This window comes from Nicotiana tabacum, chromosome 19, assembly GCF_000715075.1.
Source record: "Nicotiana tabacum cultivar K326 chromosome 19, ASM71507v2, whole genome shotgun sequence".
NCBI lineage: Eukaryota > Viridiplantae > Streptophyta > Magnoliopsida > Solanales > Solanaceae > Nicotiana > Nicotiana tabacum.
This window is the reverse complement of record NC_134098.1, coordinates 98,938,342-98,945,858: the sequence shown is the minus strand read 5'-3', so window position 1 is coordinate 98,945,858 and position 7,517 is coordinate 98,938,342.

Below are 7,517 nucleotides of genomic sequence, written 5' to 3'. Positions count from 1 at the left end.
GCCATTCGGAGTCGGATATTCGTGGAAAAGGCATTATTACTAGTTATTTAGTTATCTGTTGCAGTTAGTTGTTAAGTTTTACTTTCTTTTTGTTATTTCCGTATTTTTGTTAGGCTTACCTAGTCGTAGAGACTAGGTGCCATCACGACGTCCTACGGAGGGAGAATTGGGTCGTGACAAGTTGGTGTCAGAGCTCTAGGTTCATAGGTATCGTGAGTCACAAGCCGGTTTATTAGAGTCTCGCGGATCGGTACAGAGACGTTTGTACTTATCTTCGGGAGGATATGGAACTGTTAGGAAATTCTACACTTCTTTGATTCTTTGTCATGCAAAAATTGTTTACTTCAAAATTCTAAACTTCTGTATTCTATTCTCTCACAGATGGTGAGGATACGTATAGGCGGATCTGATGACCAGGCATGCGCGCCCCCTGATAGAGCCGCGAATGGCCAGGGCCGGGGTCGGGTAGAGGCCGAGAACATCCACGCGGTGCAGCCAGAGCACCCGCACGAGCTGCTACAGAGGAGCCCCCAGTAGCTCCAGATGAAGGGCAGACACCTGAGATCCCTGTTGCTGCACCCGCCCTCCAAGAGTCTCTAGCCCAGTTTCTGAGCATGTACAACACCTTGGCTCAGGCAGGATTGATTCCACTTGCTCCTGCCACATCTCAGGCCGGGGGAGGAGCACAGACTCCCATCGCCAGTACTCTAGAGCAACGGGTTCAGGTCGACCAGGTTCCAGAGATTATACCGATGTAGCCGGTAGGTCCAACTCAGCCTGAGATTAGGGCGACAGTTTCTGAGGTGGAGCAGCTCAAACTTGAGAGGTACAAGAAATACCACCCTCCTACCTTCAGTGGATTAGCATCAGAGGATGCCTAGAGTTTTCTGGAAGAGTGTCACCGTATTCTCCGTACTATGGGCGTAGCGGAGTCGAGTGGGGTTTCTTTTACTACATTCCAGCTTAGAGGAGCAGCCTATGAGTGGTGGCGTGCTGATGAGTTGGGTAGTCCGGCTGAGGCAGCTTTACTTACATGGACTCAGTTCTCGGACATGTTCTTAAGGGAGTATGTTCCCTAGAGGGGGAGGCTAGGCCAGATATTATGCTCTTCCCGCTCGTACAGAGGCAGTTGCTTCTGACTCTATTATTACAGGTATTGTTCCAGTCTGTCATAGAGATGTGCCGGTTTTATTTGATCCAGGCTCCACCTATTCCTATCTGTCCTCTTATTTTGCCCCGTATTTGGGCGTATCTCGTGATTCTTTGAGTTCTCTTGTTTATGTGTCTACACATGTGAGAGATTCTATTGTTGTTGATCGTGTGTATCGGTCCTGTTTGGTTGTTCTTAGTTGTTTTGAGACTAGAGCCGATTTATTATTGCTCAGTATGGTAGACTTTGATGTTATTTTGGGCACGACCTGGTTGTCGCCCCATTATGCTATTCTTGATTGTTACGCTAAGACTATGACGCTGGCTATGCCAGGATTACCGCGATTAGAGTGGAGAGGTACCTTAGAGTATACTCCCAGCAAAGTTATTTCATTTCTTAAAGCTCAACGAATGGTTGAGAAGGGTTGTGACGCGTATCTAGCTTATGTGAGAGATGTCAGTATTGATACCCCTACAGTTGAGTCAGTCCCAGTAGTGAGAGATTTTTCAGATGTGTTTCCAGCTGATCTTCCCACAACTAGAAATACAGACTTTTCCCACAGAAGAATCGGTGGGAAATCTGTGTGAAATTTCAATATTCCCACGACATTCCCAGGGGAGACGCTCAGTGGGAAAATGAATTGTGGGAAAATAGTTTCTCGTGAGATTCATGGGTAATTCCCAGGGAGTTTACCATTGAGGGTTTGACGAGAACTTGGTGGGGTCACTAGTGTAATTTCTTACGAATGTCAAGAAAATATAATAATTTGATTTTCTTATGTTTCCCACCGAATACGTGAGAATTATTAAAAATAATTTAGATATTTTTTTTACCCATGAAAGCAATGGGAAATATTCATGGCATGGAAATAAACATATGAACATTCTCACGAATATCAGTGGAAAATATTGAAATTCTGGAAAACAATATGCACAAAATTCCCACGGAGTCGGTGGGAAATCCGTGGGAAGTCTGGAAAATATTTTCATGGCCAAATATGTTTTTAGAACTACACCACCTGCCAAACAGAAAGTACAACCAACAATACAAGACTAAATACAATTAAGCATTCAAATACCAAATTCAACATGCAATCTAATTCATTTAATAAACAACAACTAATCAATCCATTTCATAATCAATATCCAACTAATTAGAAAGTAGAACAAAAACTCAAAAAATCCAACATTCAACATTCGACATTCGACATCCAGGTACCATCCAAGACAAGCTAATAAAAGAAACTACTTATTAGTTATCATCAGATGTTGGAGAACGGGGCACAGGAAATGCACCAGATGCTAAGAGGGAGTTTATCTGAGACTTGAGACTTTTAACATCACTAGTGACAAGTCTTAATAATCGTCCTTTTGCCTCATTTCTTCCTCCCTTTGCCTTTCCTCTTCCTCTCTTCGCCTATCTTCTTCCTCCCTCCGCTTTGCCTCTTCTTCCCTTGTATCCCTTTCTTGAAGATACAACTCAGTAATCTTCGCTACCTTCCTATTCAATTCCTCAAACTCATCCAAGTCAATCGAGCAATGTGAGGAAGAATAAGAACCAGACACTCCATAAGTACGACGACCGAGACTAAACTCTGATCCAAAGTCGTAGACTCTCCCCTTATGCACGCCACCAGCTGCCTTAATCCACACGTCCATGATCTCCTCTTGGGATGGTTTGATTAGCCTACCTTGATCATCAATCGACTGACTTTGAATGAACTCCTCCAAGCTTCGTTTGAAAGCATCCTGTAAAAAAATTACAATTATTATAAAAGTAAACTTTATTAAAGAAAATTAAGGGGAAAAAAGAGAAAATGCTAAGAAATATTAATTTTTTGACTAATAATTCTTATATTAGGAAAAAAAGGAGATCAGAAGGAAAAGACTAAGTGCGATGTTATAAATAAAACATGATTCATGTAATTTAATCAACTGGCACTTGAAAGCCTTTGTAACTAAGTGTGATGTTATAAATAAAAGTCAGTGAAAAAGAAACATAATTTTCCTTCAGCTTTGAAGCTTAATGTATCTTTTAAATCAAATGGCCTGTTATGATCATTACAAAAAGTGATACTAACAGAGGTACCAGATTGTCCAAAAGGTAGATTAGAGTTACTCCTAACTACCCAATTAAAGAAGTTCCTAGTTTGTTTGCTTCCAAAGCTAGTGAGACAAACGATGGGAGGAACTGAGTATTACTCATACTTAAACAATTTAGCAGTTAGATGACTTATTACAGTTGATAACAAGTGAGTGTTACCAACAAATAAGCTAGTTTAAAATAAAGCTCATTAATCTTACATGGGTTGTCTCGGCGTGCGGCTCGACCCAAGTCATTTTTGTTCCATCCTTCAACTTTTTCATGTGGGTTTCCTCAAATACCTCATCATGAGTAACTAGTATTTCTTTAGCCTTTTCCTGAAAAATAAATAATATCTTAAAAAATGGTAACCAAAGTAGTTATAAATCAAGAAAAATATAATAAAGATATTACCAATCTTCTTCTTTGAGCCGCCATACTGATTGAACCGCCCGTGTGCACCGAGCCACCCTTGTCGGACAAACGGGCTTCCCTTCCCTGGTTGCTCTTTTTTCTCAAATTTCGGAGAGTTTCAATACTCAAGAACTTTAACCCGTATATCATCAAGAGTCCAACTTGGCCTCTTTTTACTTTCTTGGGCAGTCCGAAGCATATCACACAACCTATCAGAACATTTCTTAAAGAAAACGGCTCGTACCTCAGCCTCAGAATCGTGTGACCATGCACACTTCTTTTGTAAGTAAAACATGTTAGAATAAATAAAAAGAGTTGAAAACTAAAGTAAAATATTAATTTTACCCTATATTCAGCAAACATTATGTCCCTAACGTGAGTTGGAACTTCTGACTAGAACCTCCATGGTGCGTGATAAAACGAACACATCTGTAACGACCCTACCAGTTATTTTGAGTATTACAACCCCGTTTCCCCATTTACTGCTCAATTTTTGCTTTACAGTTGTTTTATGACTTACCGGGTTAATTAGTTCGGGTCCGCTGAGGTTTTGAAATGATTTGGAACACTTAGTTCCAATGCTTAAAGCTTAAGTTGGAAAAGTCGACCGGATGTTGACTTATGTGTAAACGACCTCGGATTTGAATTCTGATAATTCCAGTAGCTCCGTATGGTGATTTTAGACTTAGGAGCGTATCCAGAAAATTATTTGGAGGTCCGTAGTGGAATTAGGCTTGAAATGACGAAAGTTAAATTTTTGGGATGTTTGACCGGGGGGTTGACTTTTTGATGGCGGGGTCGGAATCCACTTCTAAAAATTATTATAACTCCGTTATGTTATTTATGACTTGTGTGCAAAATTTGAGGTCAATCAGACGTGATTTGATAGGTTCCAGCGTCGTTTGTAGAAATTGAAAGTTTCAAAGTTCATTAGGCTTGAATTTATGTGTGATTCGTGTTTTTAGTGTTGTTGGATGTGATTTTAAGACTCGATTAAGTTCGTATAATATTTTAGGACTTGTTGGTATGTTTGGTTGAGGTCCCTGGGGCCTCAGGTGAGTTTTGGATGGTTAACGGATCAAATTCGGACTTAAAACCACTACTGAAATTTTTGCTTCTGGTATTTTTGCACCTGTGGAGGTTTGATCGCAGGTGCGAAGCATGTGCGCCCCAGTCATCGCAGAAGTGAGCTTTCCACAGAAGCGGAGCTAGCCTCGCAAATGCGAGCCTGCAGAAGCGGCTCCTATCTCGCAGAAGTGGCTCCAATGGTGGCTGGGCGAAACCGCAGAAGCGGTTGAATTCTCGCACCTGCGAGACCGCAGAACCGGCTAAGTGAGTCGCAGGTGCGGAACCCCTAGACAGTATACATTTCGAAGGGGTTCCGAGTTTTGCCAATTTTGGACCTTCAAGCACGGTGTTTGGGGCGATTTTGAGAGATAATTCAAGGAAAACTTGAGGTAAGTCACTTGTGATCATTTCTACTCCATAATATTGAATTATCATCGAATAACTCGACTAAATTACATGTTTTTGAGGTGTAAATCGGAGATTCGAACTTAGGAATTTGGAAATATGATTTGATGATTTGGAGGTCGAGTTGATGTCGGATTTTTGTAAAATTAGTATGGTTAGACTAGTGGTTGAATGAGCTTTCGGATTTTGTAACTTTTGTCGGGTTCCGTGACGTGGTCTCTACGGGTGATTTTTGAGATAAGTTTCGAATTTTGATGGAAAATTAGTATTTTCTTATGGAATTAATTCCAATAAATTTTATTGACTGAATCGAATTAATTCTGGCTAGATTCGAGGCGTGTGGAGGCCAATTCACGAGGCAAAGACATAGCGGAGTAAAGAATTACACGGTTTGAGGTAAGTAACACTTCTAAACTTGGTTCTGAGGGTATGAATCCCCGAATTTGGAAATATCAATTGTTGAAGGTGGAGCACATGCTAGGTGACGAGCGTGTGGGCGTGCACCATAGAAATTGTGATTAATAAATTCTATGGAGTTATAAAATATAAAGAATCATGTTATTATCCGAATATTCTCCCCGTGTTAGGAAATTGAGGTGAGACTCTTATTAAAGATCATGTTTAGGCTATGTGCTGATATTTTTGGACCCATGGGGTCGTGTTGCTATTGAAATAATCATTTTAAAAAAATATACATTTCACACTCAGTAATATTCATCAATTATGAGGATATTTATGGGATCGAGCTACGCGCCGCAGCAGGCCATATTGGCTTTATATATATTATTATTGTTCTGAATTGGGGCTGCCCCCCTGCAGCAAGCCATAATGGATTTATACATTATTATTATATGGATCGGGGCTGCCCGCCTGCAGAAGGCCTTATAGGCTTTACTATCATTTGGATCGGGGCTACCCACCTACAGCAAGCCTAATAGGCTTTACTATTTTATGGATCGGGGCTGCCCGCCTGCAGCAGGCCTTATAGGCTTTATACCACGCTTGGGCTGAAGGATCCCCTTCGGAGTCTGTACACACCCCCAGTGAGCGTAGATGATTATATATATTCGGGATGGACTTCCCAGGGCATGGACTTGCCTTACTTACGATGATTATATATATATATTCGGGATGGATTTTCCCAAGGCATGGACTTGCCTTACTTATTTATATTATAATGAATTTACCTGGACATGGATCTTGTCCGTATCATTTACATTTGGGGATAAATTACCCCAGGGATGGATTGGCCTTATACGGTACTGAGTGACTGACTGTCAGTCAATGTGTATATATATATATATGAGTGGGAACACCCCTGGGTTGGATTGGCCATAAACTGTACCGAGTGGCCGAATAATTTGTGACCAGTATTTACATGAGGTTTTTCTACTGGGATGTCATATTCCTCATATCATGCAATATTGAACTATTTCACTTGTAGTGAGTTTAACTGTTGAACTTGAAAGCATGACTATATTTTTGTAATATTATTTATACTGGACTGTACCTGCGGAGCTCGTCACTACTTTCAGCCCAGAGGTTAGTCTTGTTACTTATTGAGTTGGTTGTACTCATACTACACTCTGCACCTTGTGTGCAGATCCAGGTGCTTCCGGACACGACGGCTGTTAAACCTCAATGTGTTACCAGTTGGAGACTATCAGGGTAGCTGCCTGGCGTCCGCTGACCTTGTCTCTCTTTCCTTCAGTTATTGTACTGTTCTATACTTTCGGACAGTGATTTTTATCAGTCAGACATTGTATTCATATAGATCGTTTTGAGTATTACAACCCCGTTTTCCCATTTACTACTCAATTTTTTCTTTACAGTTGTTTTATGACTTACCGAGTTAATTGGTTTGGGTCCAGTGAGGTTTTGTAATGAATTAGAACACTTAGTTCCAAGGCTTAAAGCTTAAGTTGAAAAAGTTGACCGGATATTGACTTATGTGTAAATGACCTCGGATTTGAATTCTGATGATTCCAGTAGCTCCGTATGGTGATTTTGGACTTAGGAGTGTGTCCGAAAAATTATTTGGAGGTCCGTAGTGGAATTAGGCTTGAAATGGCGAAAGTTAAATTTATAGGATGTTTGACCGGGGGGTTGACTTTTTGATATCGGGGTTGGAATCCAATTCTGAAAATTTTTATAACTTCGTTATGTCGTTTATGACTTGTGTGCAAAATTTGAGGTCAATCGGGCGTGATTTGATAGGTTCCAGCGTCGTTTTGTAGAAATTAGAAGTTTAAAAGTTCATTAGGCTTGAATCTATTTGTGATTCGTGTTTTTAGTGTTGTTGGATGTGATATGAAGACTCGACTAAGTTTGTATGATGTTTTAGGACTTGCTGGTATGTTTGGTTGAGGTCCCGGGGGCTTCGAGTGAGTTTCGAATG